The sequence below is a fragment of the Colias philodice genome, chromosome 23, assembly GCF_061535455.1.
Source record: "Colias philodice isolate Cphi_HAF_F1 chromosome 23, ilColPhil1 Martin Lab GWU primary, whole genome shotgun sequence".
NCBI classification, from domain to species: Eukaryota; Metazoa; Arthropoda; class Insecta; order Lepidoptera; family Pieridae; genus Colias; species Colias philodice.
The window spans coordinates 3,622,345-3,644,925 of NC_143108.1; positions in this window are offsets into that span (position 1 = coordinate 3,622,345).

The window sequence follows — 22,581 nt, forward strand, 5'->3', positions numbered from 1 at the left end:
ACTTATCCGTCCAATAAAGTATTACGCGATAATATTAAAATGTCACGTAAACTGTCGAATACGGGCAATTAGAATACGTTTTTAAAATGTTAGTTTTATACATTATTCGACGAATAAGTTTTATCCAAGCATTGAAAAATCGGCCCTCAATGCAGTAACTATTAAGAAAATATATACAATTACAAAAAAATCATGTTATGTATCTTTTAATAGTTATATGAGTAAATAAACCGGCGACGAACGTTAAAACTGAGTAAATAAATTCGTTATTTATTTACTCAATTTTAACGTTCGTTAATACTCAATGTTAAATTCGCGTATAATAAATATTACCATAGTAGAAGGTAAATAATATATTTTTTATATCTCTCCAACAAAAATTCAGAGACATTGTTATATAAGAAATTCTTTCCCTAGAGACCTTTAAATACAGACCACAGAGATATATTTCTATTGTTATTTTTACCATATCCTTTAGCAACCTATATGTATGATAATATATTTTTACAAGTAACAAATTACTCCAAATATTGATATTATAATATTGATATAAAGGGTGTTCTTTATTTGGAAAGAACTTCAGTTTCGAACAAAAGATTCTGTATTTGATCGACAATCGTCTAACACTTTTGACCCATATTCCTTATTCAAGTATTGTGTTATAATATATGAGATAGATAAAATAATCCAAACCACTTTTAAAGGTATTTCGATTTTCATGGATTATTAAGAAAGTATAAGTATAAGTTTAAGTAAGTAAGTAAGTAAGTTATAAGTTTTTTTATTCTATAAGTTTCTTTGCGTAGTTTGCGAAGTTTGCGTTAGATACAATTTTCTGTTATAATAATTTTATGTTTTAACAAAAAACGAAACCAAACCGCCTTCAAACTGTCTGAACTAGATAAAAATAAATATATAAAAAAAAACATCAAAGTCGTTTAACCCAGTCGAAAGTTCTGTGCTAACGAACTAAAAAAATACAGTAGAATTGAGAAGCTTCTCCTTGAAGTCGATTGAAAATAATACGTAGTCAATTTAGTTAGTAGTTTCAGCCACATGGTAACTGAAAGAAAATAACCTAATTCAAACTATAACTTCTTGTGCCTTCATCTTAATTCAATACCTAACATATTTTTATCCTCAACTTTTAATGTAGGTAATGTACTAACTTATATTTGAGCACTATGTTACAAAATGAGTTTTAGTTACACGAATAAATGAATATTATTAGCGTGAAAGAATAAAAAACATTTATCCTATCTAGTGTTTATTTAGTAGACATATTAAAATCAGCATCATCTCAAATTCATTGTAAATAATGCCAACATCAGAATTTTATTTTTTAAAAACAATTACATTCAATGAGGAGTGAAAGCAAACTTAATAACACTTAGTAAAAAATAGTGCAAAATTCTTTGTACATTTTTGCATTGAACTAAACGTAAAAGGTTTGAAAAATATACTGCGGATTGAGAGCAGTTTCAATAGAAAGTGTTCGATAGCGTCAATTTCGTAAAATTTTATTTCTTTGGTGTTTTCGAATTTCTATACATCGCACTTTATTGATATTATGTGGATTCTATTGAAGTTTAATTGTAGAGGGAAGTAGGTATGTAGGAAAAAGTGAGGTGATTTGAAAAAATCGTTTATATATTTTTTTGCATTAAGCAACAAAAGCATGCGCGCCGAGCACACATGTCAGAAGTGATACTTCTTTGTCAAGATTCAACGATACCAAAATTGTCGCCTTAATCATGGCGGTATTGCCATGACGCGACCTTGAAATTTTACTCTAAACGCAGATGTTTCACTTCAAAAGAACGACATTTTTTATGTTCAATTTCAAAATTATTTCAAGGACAATATTTGCATGACCATCATTTCAATATTCTAGTATACCACTTTTATAAACCTTTATGTCCTTATTACCTTTCCACAGATTAAATCTTCATCATATTTCAAAGTAAAGGTATAAAACCGTAGAGAATTCTTAGCTACAAAGCATAAGACCCGTACCATTGTCCAAGCGTCATAGAAACTTTAATGCTCTTACCAATATCTCATTTTCCGCGCCAAGTTATTTAATTAAAAGGTTATTAATCTGGCTAATAGCTAATAGCTTTCAGGGATATTAAATTTATCAGCACTATTATTGATTATGGGATTAATTGTGCATAATATGCACGGCGTAATGCTATGTATCGTATAGAATAGGCTTAAGAACTTTTTTCAGTTCTAAGCCATTTCAGCTAATACATAACTGCTTGCCTCGTAGTTGATACCTAATAAAAAATGGCCTATCTTTTTCAGTAAAGACGAAGCTTTCTTATAAAAACTTATTGTTTAAATTGATAGCGTAGTTTTGATTTTATTCTCTACATGCATACATCTTTGCCCTATAAAATATCTTCAAATAAATGTGCCGCAAGACTACTTAGTGATCTCTGTACTGAGCAGTCTTACGGCATTGCTTTAAAGTTGTAGATTAATGTAAATTAAAATAATTTTTATTTATTGTCTAGTAACTAGTTGATACTAACATGTTTTTAAGCATTTTACTAACGAAATGTATCAACAATAAATAAAAAATAAACATTGGTGTAGAAGTAGATATAGCTGTGATAAATATCTCCAATAAACTTCATACCAATACGCTGTGTATTCTCACATGGAATTTGGCAGGTTACCTGCAGGTAACACGTACTGATGATACATTGTGTCCGTATTACAATGCAGATTTGTCGTGTTTCATGCATATATTTCGATGAAGAGATTCATTATGGAACATTTTGCAGCAGGTGGTTTTTGTACTCAATTATAGATTTCTAGATGTGATGATATTCAATCAATATTACAACATAGCACTTACGTTTCAGAGATGTAGAGAACATATAAAACAAAATATGTGTAAATTATTTTTTGATTGAAGCAAAAGTACTGTGTTAATATTATATTATATTGACGACGCGATGTTAAAAATACACACATAGTTTGTGAGATGAAACAATAAACATTGTCTTTATAATGTTAAAGACTCAAACACGATAGTAGATTTTAGATCTCTTTACTTAAAGAATAAATCTCACGTAATAACAAAATCAAGAAAACAATACGTAGCTAGATATTTTCTTCATGGATTCGCTCCCAAACCACTTATAAAACTTCAAAATATATACTTTACAACTACAGCAATTTTAAACAATTTTATAATAGTAAGATACACATTTGTGACTATAAAAAACTTTTACGATCCCATAAAGCTAACATTGTCTTGACGTATCGTTGAATCAACAGAATGTGTATCATAAAAATATTACGATACAACAGTAATGGATTTTAAATTATAAGATATTATCTTTATAACGAGTATTGTCAGGTAAAAATTTATGTGGGGATAAATATCCATTTTCATTTATCACAAACATATCCAGAGTAATATTTAGTTACAATTTCGTAGCTTACATGCATGTCAATATTATTTATAAGTTTTAATGTTTTTCAGACCTTCAATTTGTGAAGTAAAACATCTTTAGGCGAGTTCAGTAAAATTTCAAGGTCATGGCAATACCGTCATGTCGTGGAGTAAGGCAAAGATTTTGGTATCTTTAAATCTTGACAAAGAAGTTTCACTTCTGACACGTGTGCTCGGCACACACGCTCTTTTTTGTACAGAGTTAATACGTGATATTTTTTGCAACGAAGTCCTGCTTGTAATAGATTCATAAAACAATGTGTATCTATCGTTTACCATTGGATTTTGTCAATGTGTTCAATGTTTCATCTATTTTATTACTATAAAATAGCCGAAATCGTGTTAAAGCTATAATATAATCTGCGACACATTGCAAATACGTAATTTCTCAGCTCAGTACCCCAGAAGCGGGCTAAAATTTATATCACGCATGTAGGCTATATGCCTACATATAATAAATATGGTAAGTATGTAGGACTTAGTTATGTAATATGTTCAAGGTTTTATTCAAAGTATGTATAATGAAACATGACGTATGATTATCTATTTGAACGATTGAATAAAAAAGAGTTATCTAATTTTTGCATATATTTTAAAGTAGAGTGTTTAAATTAAGCGTTAAAATAGCACTGAATGTTAGTTCAGAGTTATTATGCCCATGTGACCGTTTAGCTTTTTAAACAAATAGTCTTCGTCATGTTTTTGTGATATATGACCAATATACTATGTATATACATATACAACAAATAATGTTTATGACTTTATTACTGTTTCTAAAGTCAAGTCTATCGTATCGCGTAGCATCGTAGCACGAATGCTACGCGACTACGAATTTCGTAGCATATTGAATTAGTACGTTACGTACGAAAAACATACTAATTCAATATCGTTGACTTTTTAAATCAATTTCTGTACTCAAAATGAGTGACTATTAAGATAGCTGCCTAAAGATTTGTTAACATTTGTTAGCATAACAGAATTTAATGAATTTTTTTCATTTGAATTTCTGTTATGTTGTAAATTCGAAAAACTTTATTAATTCTAATACTGTAACTATAAATATATAATATACCAATCTGAATACCAATTCGAATGTTATGGATACTCAAAATAATAATAATAATAAATAATAAATAAATATTATAGGACATTATTACACAAATCGACAAAATATCAAATATATTCTTTGTATTAGAGACATTCGTTCCGAATAGAAAGTTTCGCTCCGAAAGTCCCTTTGTAAATACGTGCCCTGGTAATCATGACAGAGAAGTATTGATTACCGGCAGCTTGTAATCGATCAATGTAAAAATACATGGAGAAAAGTATACCTGTCTTTAACAATATTTATTCTACAATTTAAAATACTCAAATGTGAATTATTTTATTCAACTAGATTAATCATGGAAGCATTCTGAATTATACTACAAACTAAGTAATAATTTTTAAAAGGCAGCACAGAGAAGAATTTGCAAGAAACTCTTGAGGACTATCTATAGAATTTTCTCTATATTATCATACTATATATATTACGTAATTTTTGTGGCGAATATGTACTATTTTAAATAGATCTTCTTTATAACAAGAAGAGAAAAGCAACAGCAACATTTATCCAATATTCTTTCGTACATACGTTACGAAAGTTATGTATCCTTTTAACTTGATTAAAAACCGATTTGAATCGAATGTTGTAACTAAACAGGAATATCTTTGATTCCGTAGCCAGAGTCATCTGTATTATTTGGGTCCGTCATTTTGGAGTTATTTTACGTAGCAATAGGAAGAGGCAATAATAATATAAAGGGTCTGAATTGTATATTACTTGCACGTGTTTAGAATTTTTCAATTCATGTTGTTTGGCTTGTAATATCTTAAATAAGGATTTGTGGTTGAACATAACCGTTAACTATGTAGTGTTTGTTGTTGAATGTGTAGTAGAAAGAACAACTATGGAGTTTCTTGCCGGTTCTTCTCCATAGCTATAGATACTGCTTTCCGAATCGGTGGTAATTGTTAAGAACATGTTATGACGATTCAAAAGTGCTTCTAGAAGAAATCTAATTGAATAAATAAGTGTTTGAGTTTAAGTGTGTTAAAGTAGTAAGTAGTTGCGCCTTTTTGTGACGTCATGTTGGATATCAGCATAGTTTTCCTTCAGTCGGCTACAAACGCTTCAAGTATTTATAAACTCGAAATTTGGAAAGAATGTTTGGATGTATGTTTGTTATTCTTTCACACATAACCAGTTGGTCGGTTCTGTGTGAAATTTGGTACAGAGATAGATTTAATATTTAGTTATATAGCATTCAAATGCTTTCAAAATGAAATTTTTAAGGATTAAAAAGAAATCGATCACGAGGCGGGATTTGTACCCGCGTTTTTCACAATGCTGGGGCGAAATCGAATCCGTCATCATGATTTTTCGCTTCTTTAAAATTCTTTTAAATTTACACAGAGATAGATTACCTACAAAATAGACCACATTTTACCCGGATATCGAGTGACGCCACGGGTTCCAGCTAGTTTTTATTTCAAGCGCAAAAGCGTGACACATGGAAGTTAAAGAAACACGCATAGTATGTCAATATGTAATTATTTTGTGGTTTTGGTGATGTTAATGTATTTATGTTACATTCAAATGTAACGCAAAATAGGTAAAAGCGTATACAACTTTTGAGAATTATTATGTAACATGTATTTTTGTCATCTTGCTTTCAAATTCATAAAATTGTAAACTGTGAACTAGGTATAATTGAAGCTCAGTTTTTGTCAAAATTTAACAAAAAATAACTTCTATAGACTTAGGTCTGTAACAATTTCCGTTTTATGTTTAAGTCTTTATACGTTTGCTACAAAGCCTTCTTAGTGTGGTAAGTGAGACTAACAGCTAGCAAATACACCAATTAGATCAGTCAGAATCGACATTCAAAATCGAGAATTTAACAATAATTCCAAAAGTTTTTAAACTTTGGTCAAGTGAATGGTACATTGGGACGACAATAAATCTCATTTTGCAACCTTGTCCCCAGTCCGGAACATTGTTAAAATTGCAATTAAATTATTTTTTGCTGTATGGTCGTGAAAAAAATTCCAAAAGTTCTGCAAACTTGGGGAAGTTTTCGATATAATATTTCATATCACGTATTAAATTTGCAACCAATCTAGGTGTACGGAACATTGTTAAAATTGCAATTAAATTATTTTTTGCTGTATGGTCGTGAAAAAAATTCCAAAAGTTCTGCAAAATTGACACAGATATCGGAAATATATACCGAACGGTTGTATAAATTTGCAACCTTTTTCGTTGACCGGAACATGTTTATTTATAATTATTTTTAATTCGTGGTCATTTTTTCGAGTAAGGTGGTCTCGGAATAATTACAAAAGTTTTGGAACTTGGTTGCAAACTTCGAAAACATCTATTCCTATGCATTTACAAATTTGCAACCTCATACGCGATCCGGAACTTTATGCAATTTGCAAAAATATACTATTTTTATTTTTTCACCTTCAAGAAAATTTCAAAAGGTCTGCAAATCGAGGGAACTATTTAATTTTGGGATTAATGTCGGTATTTGAATTTACAACCTCTCACGCAATCCGGAATCTTGTGTGATGTCGGAAATTTGTAAATTTGCAATCGAGCGTAGACATAATAAGTATTTTAAAATTAAAGAAAAAAAGTATGAGGATATCAAATATTCGTAAAAAATAATTAATAATAATTAATAGTAATTATTCCGAGACCACCTTACTCGAAAAAATGACCACGAATTAAAAATAATTATAAATAAACATGTTCCGGTCAACGAAAAAGGTTGCAAATTTATACAACCGTTCGGTATATATTTCCGATATCTGTGTCAATTTTGCAGAACTTTTGGAATTTTTTTCACGACCATACAGCAAAAAATAATTTAATTGCAATTTTAACAATGTTCCGTACACCTAGATTGGTTGCAAATTTAATACGTGATATGAAATATTATATCGAAAACTTCCCCAAGTTTGCAGAACTTTTGGAATTTTTTTCACGACCATACAGCAAAAAATAATTTAATTGCAATTTTAACAATGTTCCGGACTGCGGACAAGGTTGCAAAATGAGATTTATTGTCGTCCCAATGTACCATTCACTTGACCAAAGTTTGAAAACTTTTGGAATTATTGTGAATTGAATGTCTTGACTGACTGGAGTAAATATTCTATATGAAGTAACATTGCGAATTCCCACAAAGACGAAATAGCCAACACAAGTATTCTTTTTGTTATAAATAGTGGCCAATTAATTTAGTCACTGCGGTCATTACTAAATCGGACGTTTAACTTGCGTGGTTGAGACTATAAACATAGTTATCGCTTAGTTCTAAATTCTGATTTAAACGAGTTTAGCTAAACGTTGGTTTATTTGTTTCACCCTCGTTATAGTTCAGTTTGAGATTTCTGTAAAGAAAAAGAATAGAAAATAACGAGGTAAAGTGATAGTCTTATGTGTTTGAGTTTGTGATGTTATTGTGAATATTGTTTTAGTAAAATATTCACACTAAATAATATTGAATTTATCAAAGAAACAAGTATATTTGTCTCAAAAGTCATTTAGATAAAGTTTATCTAGAATAGAGTACCAGCAAAGAGAAAAAAAAGAAACAAAAGTTATAAAGATGGAACTTTATAATGATTCAAAGAACTTTATATTATTTCCTGGACGTCTAGTATATACAGAAATTCTTTATTTCCTTCAATAATGACCTACTTTTAAACTTGTTAAATGTTTTTTTTTTTTCACTCAAAATGCGCCTGTGAAATCTTAACAATTTAACTTTTTCGTTTAGAATAATATGAAATTAAATATAGGACCTACCTATGCATGTTCTCAATAATTTTTTTTTCGTTATTAAAAATCAAATTTAATAAATATTCATTCATGGTTTTTTTTTGTTTGTTTCACTGATATTCGTTACATACACAACGTAACACCTTGGCCACGGACACCGGCGGCGCGACCGACGGCGCGACGGGCGGCGCGGCAAGTCGCGCGGCGCGGTAAGCACGCCACGGGCAGTTGCGTTCGCCGCCGCGACCAGTGTAGACGAGGAGACGAGATAGCTTTATCAAAGTTAGCTCGACGTTGTTTGGAGAGTAGCAGCTTTTTTGCTCAAGATTTAATGTTTGGAAGATATAGTGGAGTACACGAATTAAATAGAAATCGTGTTACAGACGGAGAATTCCACCAAAAATATGAAAAATATAGGCATGATGAAAAATTATGTTGCGGGTGGCTAGACTTCCAAATAGCTGGTCTAGCTAGAATTTCTGCAATAAAAGATTCCGTCTCCATTTTCGCGAAAAAAAAACAAACTATTTTAAATTAAGTTCGCTCCGGGAGTAGTCGCCGCGTCTGCCGCTCGACTCCGTGGCCTGCGCCGTAATAACTCATACATTTGTTTCGATCGCTAGTCGTGCCGCGCGATTCGCTCGGGGAAATTCGCCGGTCGTCTCGCTGGTCGCCGCTGCGCGTGGCATGCCCAGTACATTTCCATACATTTGATTCATTCGCAAGACGCGCCGCCAGTCGCGCCGCGCGAATTTTCGCTATAGCGAATTGTCCGTGGCCAGCACGTAAGAGGTAATCGAACAAGCTTTTAAAAAGTGACTTAAGTACATAAATGACAAACGTACATAAACGTCAGATCTCTGACATCTTTTATAATAGCATCAAATAAACATTTTTCAACTTCAAATATCCATTTAAAATCAATATAGCCAATAATTCTATATCGAATATTATATACCTACTCATTTTTGTAAAACCCTTCGAAGGTTCAAAGGGTAGTCCCTAGGCCCACTTCTTATAATATATTGGTTTTCTGAGCTCATAAGTTCTTTTACATTCATAAGCAAATAAGAATCGGATATAGGTTTATTGCTAATTTAATTTTATAGGTCTCTTTGGCTTTTTATAAGTAGTTCAATACGATACATTAAGTGCGTAATATAAATGCTTGAGCTGTTTCTGGAGTGATTCAAAATATTTGTATGAAAAATACTGGTTATTTAAACATTTTCATAATTTTAACGTTAAATAATTATGCAAAAGAAAATATTTGGTAGCGAAAATCTCACCAAATACATTGTATTTACTGTTAAGTATTTAAAATCGAAATTTAACAAACATCACTTAGGTAGATAATCTTTTTCACATTATTTACACTAAATCAATATAATTCACCACTTCATTGTTTTCTGTATTTCCAAAAATAAATACAGTTACTGTAACTTTTGTATGCAACGACAGAGGGTTTCAAAAGAATTTTAATAAAAATTTCTAAAGAAATCCAATATGACATTGTGGCGATTCTCGAGGCTGTGGCGAGATTGGAAAATATAAATATTGAACTCCATTTTAAAATTGTTAATATTCTCCACATTCCCAATTTTATTAGGAAAATTGTAAGAGATTGTTCGTTTTTGAATACTTTTAATATTATATTTTAAAACTATGTGATCGTGATTGTCGTAATTTTCTTTGTTAGATAATATTATGGAATGTTTCATGAAATACTGGTGCAGCTTTATCAGCTTTTATTTTAAAGGAATAACGAATCTTTTTATACTTATTTGAATACATCTTTTTTGACAGTTGACACTTCTACAATTAGTCTCCGTATTTTTTTAATTTAAAAATAGAATACCTACCTAAGTTTTGTTGAAGCACAAGTGCGAAATATAGTAAAATAGTCAGCAATTAACAAGTGTAAACGTTATCTTAACGCTACGTACAGTCTATCGATCATAAAGTGATTGGAAATAATCGTCTAAAGACGAAGACACTAAAGTGTTGAACATATGTTCCGTAAACAAGTAACATAAAGAAGATTAAAGTGATTGTTGAAGTGTTTTAAGTGAATTTGGATTCCATTGTTATAACTAGGAACCAATATTAATAATTTTTAACGTGATGAAATAGTGTTTTGTGATTAAACTTTTGATATCGTAAAGAAAAAATTATCACGGGGGTAATACAAAAACTTTGTTTCGTTACTTCGATCAATCGTCGAATAAGACTAATAATTTCGCAAAAGTGTGTAACTGTGCTCGTAGCTATTAGAAGTAACTGTGCAGTGTATTACAATAAACCGTCCAATAGATGCTGGTTCAAACCCTAGTCGTACTTGATATTTTTTTTTTTGTGTTTTCATTATTATATTTTTTTTTAATTAACCTATACACTTATTAGTTAATTATCCATACTAAGTATTACAATTAATTTTATACAAGAAATTAAAACTTTTTTTTTTTTTGAACAATGTCTAACGTTTGTGCTGGGTGTCATAATACTGTTAAGGGTACGCATTCACTGAGATGTTCTCTATGTTCCTCGGTCTACGACTTACAATGTGCAGGGACCAGTGATAAAAGGTTTATTGCTATGCTACCCGAAAAAAAGTCCTCATGGAAATGTCCTGCGTGTCTTAATCTACGACCCAAGCTTGACAATACAAATACGCCTATCCGGAATATACTAAAAGAGCCAGTTTGCGACGATTTGAGCTCACACGTAGCTGATAGCAATATAACGCTTAGAAATAAAATGGGAGGCTCAAGCCGGTCGCGACCTAACGCTAGTGATGATTCCAACCCTGTGACTGAAGCGAGCTTGCAAAAAATACTGGATTCCTTTAAAAGCGACATGACCGAAGTGATACAAAATGCTGTCACCAAAGCAGTGTGTGACAAGTTTAGTACGTTAACAAAACAAATTTCGGAATTTCATGAATCACTTACTTTTTTAAACGACCAGTACGAAGCTCTTAAACTGCGCGTAAAGGAAAATGATAACATAATGACTAATCTAACGAAAGAAAATGCTACCTTGGTGATTACTGTTAAAGATCTCACAAGTCGTCTAGCCTACACTGAGCAACATCTACGTGAAAGTAATTTGGAAATTAATGGCATTCCTGAAAACCGTAGTGAAAATCTTTCAAATTGTTTGAACCAACTGGCTAAAGTAGTGAATGCCGATATTAAGGACGATGATATAGTGCAAGTAACTCGCATAGCCAAAATAAATAAAGATGATGGTCGGCCGCGTGCTGTTGTTGCCAAATTAAGAAGCCCCCGCCATCGCGACATCCTGCTTGCAGCGGTGCAAAAATATAATAAATGTAATAGTGATGATAAATTAAGTACACATCATCTGGGGATTGGTGGTACTAATAAGCCAGTTTATGTTGCTGAGCATTTAACTCCTGCTAACAAAATTCTTCATGCTACTGCTAGATTAAAGGCAAAAGAAACGAACTATAAATTTGTTTGGGTCCGAAATGGAAAAATATTTGTGCGCAAAAATGAAACCAGTCAGGCATTGCAGATCCGTTGCTTAGATAGTATTAAGAAAATGGTTTAACTTTGTATTAATATTATTGTTTAATGTATGAATGTGACGGTTTTTATTATCTTCATAATGGTTAACATATACTATCAAAATGTTAGAGGACTTAGGACAAAAACTAACGAAGTATTTAAGAATATAGTATTAAACTCGTATGATATAATTGTTTTTTGTGAAACGTGGCTGAAATGTAATATTTCTAGCAGTGAGATATTTGATTCCCGGTATACTGTATATCGTAGAGATCGCAATTGTAATAGGAATGCTAAGTTGGATGGAGGTGGAGTTCTAATCGCTGTTTCCCGAAAATTTCAGTCTTCTAGACTATTGAAATACGAAACCGAATACGAGGATCTTTGGGTAAATGTTATAATCGAAATTGACGGTGTTGTAAAAAATGTTCCTATCTGTACTATTTACCTCCCACCTCCAACCAATCATAAAGCTCTTCAAAGATTTATTTCAAATGCTAATAATGTTATAGAGGAAATGGGAAACGTAATAATTCTTGGTGATTTTAATTTGGGTAATATAAAATGGGTCAATATCTGTACTAATCGTGAAGTAATGGTTCCAGTTGAGTATCACGGTAATGTGGAATGTGCTCTTGTTGATTTTATAAACATTAATAATCTTGATCAAATTAATAATGTTCTTAATCACAATGGTAAAATGTTGGACTTAGCCCTGACAAATATCTCTTGTTGTAACGTATCCTCGGCGATTGATATATTGACTAAGCCAGATCCTCATCATCCTAGTCTTTTGTTGTGTGTCGAATCTAACGTACCTTCTACTTTGCGATGTAATAACTTTGTTAGCTATAACTTTTTTAAGGCTAATTATGATGATATTGTGCGAGAGCTGGAAAATATTGATTGGTACTCTAAATTCCTACATGTTAATGATATCAATAAGAAGGTGGAGCTGTTTTATGATGTTTTGCGAGGCGTAATTGATCATCATGTACCGAAAAGTTACATTAAAAAAAGCAAATATCCTCCCTGGTTTTCTCCCGCTTTAATTCGTATCATTAAAGAGAAGGATAAAATAAGGCGTAAGTATAAACAGTTCCGAAACCCCCGCGATCTGTTTGAGTTTAATGTATTGCGAGAAAGATGCAAAAAAATAAGTTCACGTTGTCATCAAAACTACAAACAAAAAATTGAAGAAGCCATCAAAAGAGATAGTAAAGCATTTTGGAAATATGTTAATAGTAAGCGAAATAATTGTCTATCATCAATACCGTCTGTTATGTGTCTCGACAATCTTACCGCAGAAAACGGTCCTGACATTGCGAACCTCTTTGCCTCTCATTTTTCATCCATATATTCTAATCCAATAATAAAAGCGCTTCCAATTTGTTCGAGTAAAATGACTTGCTATAATGATTCTTGTTCCAAATTCAATGTTACCAAAAAAGAGGTTCTTGCAAAGTTAAAACAACTCGATGTTAACAAAGGTGCTGGGCCGGATCTTATCCCACCCATTTTTCTTAAGCGTGTAGCCGTCACGATAGCTTCTCCTCTAGCTAATATTTTCAATGAGTCTCTCGAACAAGGTATATTCCCCGAGCGTTGGAAGTTTTCCAAGATTGTGCCAGTATATAAAAAGGGTGACCAAACCATTGTTAGTAATTATAGACCTATCACTATTTTATCAACCTTATCAAAGGTTTTTGAATCTCTTGTTTGTCCTATAGTTACTCGCTACTTGGATAAATTTATATCACCACATCAACATGGTTTTCGTAAAGGTCATTCTATCCAAACAAATCTTGTGAAATTCTTGTCTGACATAACGAATGTACTGGATAACGGAGGCCAAGTTGACGCGATCTACACGGACTTCAGCAGCGCTTTTGATAAGGTTGATCATGAAACACTGCTCATAAAATTAAAGAATTACGGTGTATCAGGTTCCATTTTGAAATGGTTCGCATCTTACCTTTATAATAGATCGCAGGAAGTGGTTGTGAAGGGTTTTAAGTCGAGTATGTTTACTGCAACATCTGGAGTCCCACAGGGGTCCCACTTGGGTCCACTGCTATTTCTTACTTATATTAATGATATTTCTGACTGCATCAAACATTGCCACTATGCTCTCTTTGCTGACGACTTAAAAATCTATAAATCGATCGAAAATTTATCAGACGTAAATGCTATTCAGGATGATTTAGACAACATAGCAATCTGGTGTAAAGCTAACTATATGGTCATCAACTCCAAAAAATGTTCTTACATAAGATTTACGCGAAAAAAATCACTACTGCATTCTAAATATAATATCGAAAATGTTGCACTAACTGAAAATACTCAAATTGTGGATCTTGGCGTCACTTTAGATAGCGGACTTAGGTTAACATCTCACCTAGACAATATTATCAAAAATGCAGCACGGATGTTGGGCTTTATTAAAAGACATGACTCACATTTTAGGACATCAACTAAAATAGTTCTATATAATTCTCTGGTTCGCAGTCACCTCGAGTTTGCTTGTGTGGTATGGAATCCCTACTATGCCGTACATTCGCAGCGTATTGAAACTATTCAGCGTTCCTTTACGAGACACTTGGCTTTTGCCTCTCGAGGTATATCACATCGCTGCCCATATGGTGAACGCTTAGATTTTTTTAAAATGATTTCGTTACGTGACCGTCGCAAATTACACGATTTACTATTTCTCCATAAATGTGTAAACGGTGCTGTTGTCTGCGAGGACATTATTTCTAACATCGCTTTTCAGATACCGTATCGCCTTCCCAGAAAACCGGTAAAACACCTTTTTTGTGTTCCAGTTTGCAAAACTAACCTAGGCAAACATGCTCCATTATCGAGACTGTGTGCTACTTATAACCAACAAATAATGCTCTTACCAGATCTTGATATATTTTTCGGATCCCTCGCACAGTATAAGCATCAAATTATTCACAGTTTTTCCAGTAGTATATAAAAATTTAGTATATTGATTATGTTTTTCTTTCTATTTTGTTTAATTGTATAAGTGTTATTAATGTGAATGTTGTGTACACCTATAATTGATAAATACATAAGATACAATTATGTAATTAGATAATGTCATCCTATATATAATGTAATGTGTATTTATTGTTGTGTGTTCCATAAATAAATAAATAAATAAATAAATAAATACATAAATCGTAATTATAAGTAAGAATTTTTTCCAACACGCTCTCGATAAAACTTAATAAACTATAAATCAATCAAGCAAACATTTATTGGCAACAATACAAAACAAAAAAGTAAACCAAACACTCGATTGTTCTCGACGTTTCGAATGCAAACAGTTAACTGACTTTTATGTTTCACATTTACGGAATGAATTTTCATTAAAACCATTCGTGCATACAAGTGACTCGTAGTGAAAAATAAGGTCATAATCTTGTCTATAAAAAACCACACATAAATATAAGGTAATAGAGAAAAGAACGACTTTCCCGTTACGACTTCACGAGAAATAAATTTTAGCACCCCGTAATTGTTGTACGGGACCTTAAATCACAATTTACAGCCATTTAAGTAATGGTATAGGTTGTTTTAAGGGTTTTATTGCACACGTTTCTATTTATAAAATATTCGCTTTTATGTGTTGTGATGTTGGTTGGATAAACGCGTTTTTTAACACGCTTTTATAGCTATTTCATACTAACATGCAGCTGACCGAGCGCTCAAACCGACTCTTTTACATTCGATTTTGTCTGGAGGATCGGTAACAATAAATTCATGAGTTTAAGCAATAAGCATGTTTTTTTAGGCGCGTTGAGAGTAAAATATCAAGGTCGCGTAATGGTGATACCGGCATAATATCATGAAGTGGCGACGATTTTGGTATCTTTGAATCTTGCCAAAGAAGTTTCACTTCTGACACGTGTGCTCGGCAAACACACTATTTTTTTAAACTATATTATTATTCACTGGCTGTGCTCGTATAATAAACTAAAATATAATATAATATGATGACATATAAAATCTCAGAATCTCATCTTTCAGGAAATTGTCTGCCGTAAAGTTCTACCTTTAGGATGGAAATAAGATTATTATATTATTTAGGTATGTTCTGTTTTTTTATTAGACAGAATATTGAAGTACAATGTGGCTCTGAAGGAACCTTCAAAATAATTTCTCATATCGTTATTTTTAAAATACTTAATCATAGCATCATACTCAATATGTAAGAGGTAGTGATAGTAATAATTAAACACAAACGCTTACCAAATATTTTGTACTATGTAGACTACATATGTGATTTACATTATTTTCTATACTTGTACTGAAAACTAAACAATATATTTCATAAGTCTAATTTTTGCATTGAGATGCTCCAATCACTGCGCCAAGCTTCATCATAAATAAATACATACATTTTCAAATAAAATGAAAACAAAATGATAATTTTATTCAAAGATAAGCAAGCAGGTGTGACAACATTTCTAAACTTTACGGGACAGTGTTATATAAACAAACCCTTGGATTTCATTAGGGTTGAGCCACATTTAGATGTTTAAACTGTATGTTAATAATGATTAATACAATGCATATATTATATAGGAGTTATTTAGTGTTATTTTATGTCAAACACATAAACTTTTGTCTCACTTATATTATAACTAGCGGTCCGCCTCGGCTTCGCCTGTGGTACATATTTAGCAATAAAAGGTAGCCATTGTTCTTTCTCAGGGTCTAAGGATTTTCTGTGCCAAATTTCATCAAAATCGGTTGAGAGGTTTAAGCGGGAAAGCGTAACAGACAGACAGACAGAGTTACTTTCGCATTTATAATATTAGTAGGGATAGTGAAAATTTGGGAGGATAGATAGATGGTATGTGTGTAAGTTTGTTCTTTTTTTACGCAAAAACCACTTGATTGAATTTTGATGATACTTGCTAGTGGTGTAGCTTATGCACGAGAATAACAGAAGCTATTAAATACATATCATGTACTTACTTTTGTAAGCAGGTTCGACAACAGATGAAATCGCGCAGCATAGTTATAGTTATTAGTAAAATTTGTCTCTTAAGCTTCTACGGTAAACCCTACCACCGACTTTGGTGAAACTTGAAATGAAAATATTATATTGTAGTACAAGACATGACGTATTACGCTATTTATCTGAAATATTTATTGAAATATATTACCGTTGAATTACCTTATATTGTTTTTTTAATATTTTTGTTCACCATATAAATTTGAATAAAAATATACGTTACAATGTGGCTTCACCCTACCCAGTAACCCAGCTAAAATTAAAAGCGAAAGAGAAATAAGTAGCGAAAGGAAACAAGTGGCCCGTGTAAATAAGCACGATTATACGGATACGAATAACGGCCTTTGATTTTATTTCAATGTGTATTTCGAGATAATCTGTTTACGTGCATGAAAGGAGATGAATTAACAGGGTTCAGTTTAAGAGCTACATTTTAAATGTTATATATTGTATAAATATGTTTCTACTATGTTAAATATGTATTTATTTGTTGAGCAAACATACGGGTATATGTTAAGATGATGATCATCACCATATTATATTCACAACCCTGTATTTGCATGAAACAATACCTACCTATTTAATTATATCAATCTACTTGATTATAATATATAAAGAATAGATATAGGTACTTCTTTTGATCGCGCTTCGAGCGATGGAGCGTGCTTTCGTATCGTCATAGTAGGGGAAAGGGGCCTAAAGTGGGCACAGAGCCTAAAGAGGGCACTCAGTATAGTATCGGAATTTTAAATAATGGCGCGCGCGCGACTCGTGAGCACGATCCCCACACCCCTCCCACCTCGCGGCAGTCGTTGGATTCGCTTGCGAGCACGCATTTACAAGCTGCAACAAATAAATGTTTTTCGACGATTTTTGAAAAATATTGCAAGGTATGTAATATGTGTTCTTTTTATTTTGGTGTTTACAATCCTTTAACCAAAATTTGTTAGTTATTAAGTGGCTATCTGGCCATATTTTGGTTCCATAAAAATCCACGTGCATAAAAATTTTGACGTAGAATTTCGTCTGAACCTTTCAAATGTCGAAAAAGGCAAAGCGGGCAGGGTAAAGCGGGCACGCGCCCGCTTTGCCCCGTCCGCTAAAATGTTACATTCTTTTGTTAATTTGCTTTTTCCTATCAGATGACCGCTTATAAACGGCGTAAATATAAGCGTAAAACTTCACAAGCCTCATGGCAACGCTCAACTATGCAGCAAGCAAAACGAGAAGTGCAAGAGTTAGGAAAACCTGTCAAAAAAGTAACAACTAAATATGGGATTCCAAGAACGACATTGCAGACATCTTAAATTGGGTTCGTGTAATGTAAAGCTTGGTAGGTTTACTACTTACTGTCTTTTCTACGGAACAAGAAATGGAGCTTTTGGAATACGTATTCCACATGGACTCTTTATTTTACGGGCTGTCTAAACAAGAATTTTTGGAACTTGTATACCTACCTATTACATTATTTTAGGATTTATAAAAAAATATATATATGAAATAATTGTATCGCTTATTAGAGACTAAATAATGATAGACTGTAAACAGTGCGTTATTTTTTTAAATATTATTTCAGATATATCTGGAAATATTGTACCTAAAAGTTTAAAGCTCCTAAGAAGTTCCTTTGTTTCATATGGTCTAAGATCCGAACATAAGGCGAAATTCAACGGCGTGATAATAGAATGAGACCAATTTTATAATTAATTTAGTCTATTAAAAAATGTATTAAAAATGGGTTGACTGGGAAAATCCTGGACAGGACATTTTTAATGAATTAAATTTTTTTTATTTATTTTTATTTTTTATTAATTGCAGTTTCGAGATAATAAAACAATTTTGTAATAAAACAGTGCTGACATAATTTTTTTTTTCATCATCCTATCAAGTGAAAGTAACTGGTACCGACATACCTGTTTATACCTGCCAACCTAGCCGTTTGTCCCGGTAAATATTAGAAAACTATGACTGCACATTCTGTAGGTTTCATACTTTAAGTCTATTATATTTTTTTTTTATTATCTTGATACTGCAATTAATTAAAAAAAATGTTTTTTTTTTAATTCATTAAAAATGTCCTGTCCAGGATTTTCCCAGTCAACCCATTTTTAATACATTTTTTAATAGACTAAATTAATTATAAAATTGGTCTCATTCTATTATCACGCCGTTGAATTTCGCCTTATGTTCGGATCTTAGACCAATATATTCATTTAAAAATAATTGTATGACTGTTTGAAATACATAACTTATAAAATATTTTTGTGTCTTTTACTCTATTTATTATTGTATATAAGTATTATTTGTGGCTGTATATTTTGAAATCTACTGTTTAAATCCAGGCCTGCCCGCTTTACCCAACTACTGCCCGTTTTGCCCTAAACGAAAGCCCGCTTTAGGCCTCCCCTTCGGGCAAAGCGGGCAATCGTAGGCTTTTAGTAATCTGTTAATAATTATTATATACTTTAACTTTTGACAAATTTAACCACTTAGCATTCAAAAGTATTTATTAATGGAACTTTTGGCAAAAAAATAAATGGATTAACTTCTTTTCAAACTTCATTTTTTTTAATTTTCCCGTAAGGTGCCCCCTTTGGGCCCATCTCCCCTAAATAGTCCTATTCAGCCCCTGTTTGGGAGTCTTGTTTCAGAGATATTTAGCCTGATTCGTGTTAAAATTTGGAAATTGAAAAATGAGAAATTTTAACAACGAAATGTTATGTATTTCCAATAAATGTGCATTATGATCCAGCGTAAATGATTTGACTTTCAAATTGTTACTAACCTAAAATACTACATTTGTCGACTCATGCAAGTAACAATTTACAAAACAAGGAATGTATGTATTTTTACGGATCATTTCTATTTGAGTAAAATGCCTTGCGTTTACATAAACCATGTTGAATATGGCAACCCATTTGTCACCTCAAAGTGAAATATAAATTTCGCTATGTTTTATTGTTCGCATTTCGTAAAGAACTGCCATAAGCGTTACCATGGTAACCGTTTATTTCATGAGCTCACTATGGACTACTTTTCTTGAAGTAAGTATTTCTCATACATATGTATTTCCTTGTGCCACTTTTTATGGGTTATGTTTGGTATTACGTGGCATAACACCGCAATCGCTCATAATGAACCTTTTACGTTTTTATGGGGAGTATTTAGGGCACTTTGGGATATTATAATAATAGTTGATTTTACATATTTTTTAAAGTCCTAGTAAAACTCTTTACGTTTCTGCTAACTTACGATACATTTTTATAGCAAAAAGTTGAATTAACATAAATACGTATTAAAGATATAGATAACAATAGTTAGACACATTTCGTGTCGGAAAAGCTCTGGTTTGAATATCTTTCTTACTACCTACTTATCTATATTAATACCTACGATTAAAACAACAATGATGGTTGTAATGTAGGTATTTTCTGAAGCAAATTGTTCGTACTCATTACAACCAGAAAATTAAGATCTCTTAATTAACGCCTCGTTAAATTAACTTCACGATTCTCGCAAACTTTTAATTATCTACGAGAATTAGAGCTTATTCTAAGTGTGCAGAAACAGTTGTGATTATATTTTATTCGATAGTACTATTAATATAAAATATGCAAAGTTGTATGTACCAATCAATGTATGTATGCAATGTATGTATGTTTGTTACTCCTTCTCGGGAAAACCACTAAACGTATTTTGATAATATTTGGCAATGATGTAGCATGTTATCCTGGTACGTACTACACGTATCAGCACATGACCTTTAGAAATACTTGATTTTGATTACCGGTTCGTCCGAGTTAAACCACGGAGCACAGCTAGTTAATACTACTTTACTCTACAAACTACAAATTAATATATTATAATATATATATTCACGATAGGCTTTTTCAACATATTATATTACAATGACTATATACCAACGTCCCTCATAACCAAATTTTATGCATCATATCAGAACTGTCAATACCAACCCACGTCATATTACAATTTGATGAAAAAACTATTATGCGACGAAATAGGCTGCGATAAGCTAATCTTGACCTTAGTAAACTAATAAAGTGTGCTTCGCTTGGTACAAATTTGCTTACGTAAATTGAAAAGTTCCGGATATCTTGAAGATTGCTTCTGCCAGTTCTTTATGGGGATATATGGGAGTATTTTTCAATTTTGAAAGGCTTGGTGTATCAATATTCAATAGATAGACTATTTTGGTAAGGTATTAAAAACGAAAGTTGTATTGATGTTAATTATTCATTTATAATATTATATAGAAACAATTAGGAGAAAGATTATTGGAGGAATTTGTTACACAGATAGTTTTATATATAAAGGCTGCAAAAGTTTATCTGAAGCTTGTACGATATAGAAATGCATTTTAACCCTTAACACGGCAAGCCTTGAAATAATGTACCAAGATATAACCTGAATTGGTTTTAGTGATAGTTATTGATTAAAAAATACTATAGTAGAGAAAAAAATAAAACAAATTTTCTGTAAGTAGGTTTTTCAGGATGTCCGTTAAAACGGCCTTTGCCAAGAACCCCATATTCATTGCTGTCTCAAAAAACGGACAACGCTGTCATACAGCTCATAAAATAAGAATGAGAAAAAAAAATATCCACATAAAATAACACAATTGAAAGCAATTTCAAGTAGCATTTTATTGTTTTATTGTTACACAGTATTTTCACTACCTATCATAACAGAAAATTCTTCAATTTAAACTGAATACCTAACAAATGATAATTGAGCCCTCTCATGCTCAAACACACTATTTAGTTGTGTGGAATGTTAAATAACATTTCTTATTTCGTGTCAAGCAACCTTTGGTTTCATTTAATACAAATAATAATGTTTTTTCTAAATGTGAAGTGATATTTGGCCGATGATTAGGACATCTAGACAAACTGCATGTGGAGGTCAAGGAACTACTGGCTTTATTAAAGACCCAACAGATTTAACTGATCTTGGATTATTTTCGTCATTTTGAACTTAATTAAAATTAATGCTACAGATAATTAAAGACTCTAAAGCAAGAAAACCCTATAAAAGTGATATTTTATTAAAGTACGAATCATGGCAACGTCCGTTTTTTGGGACATGCCAAATGGTTCTTAGTTACCTGTATCTACGGCACTGTCCCAAAAAACGGACCAGCTATATTTTGAATATTTTGTCATAGAATTATTTGAATATTTCATAATCTTTAGAGCAAAAACAACAGTTTATCTCACCTGAAAGTTAAATCAATAGAAATGGAAGCATGGAAACTATTTCATTAAAGCTATTATTGACCAGAAACACAAACCATCACTAATTCCGGGAATCCCTAAATTCAACAGTCACCTAGCACACGAATCAAATGTTTTCTATAATTGGCATGTACGAGAAAAATAAAGGATTGTTATCGTACTTTCTCCGACGTAGTCAATTTTTTAGATTTTTTGGAACGTTAAAGATTTACACGGCAATAAGTACATGTACTAAAAAAGTGACAGAAAAGCTTTAAGGGTTAAGACAAGCCGCACTACATCAGAAAATATTTTAAAAATATTTTAAATACAAATAATAATATAAAAAAACTATCGTTATAGTTAAGGAAACAACAAACTAAAACAATTTATTCTAAAGCTTGATTGAAAAGTTATTTGTAGAGGCCAAACAGCGGCTTTATCGCTGCAGCCAAAAACAATTAGCGCTAAAATTG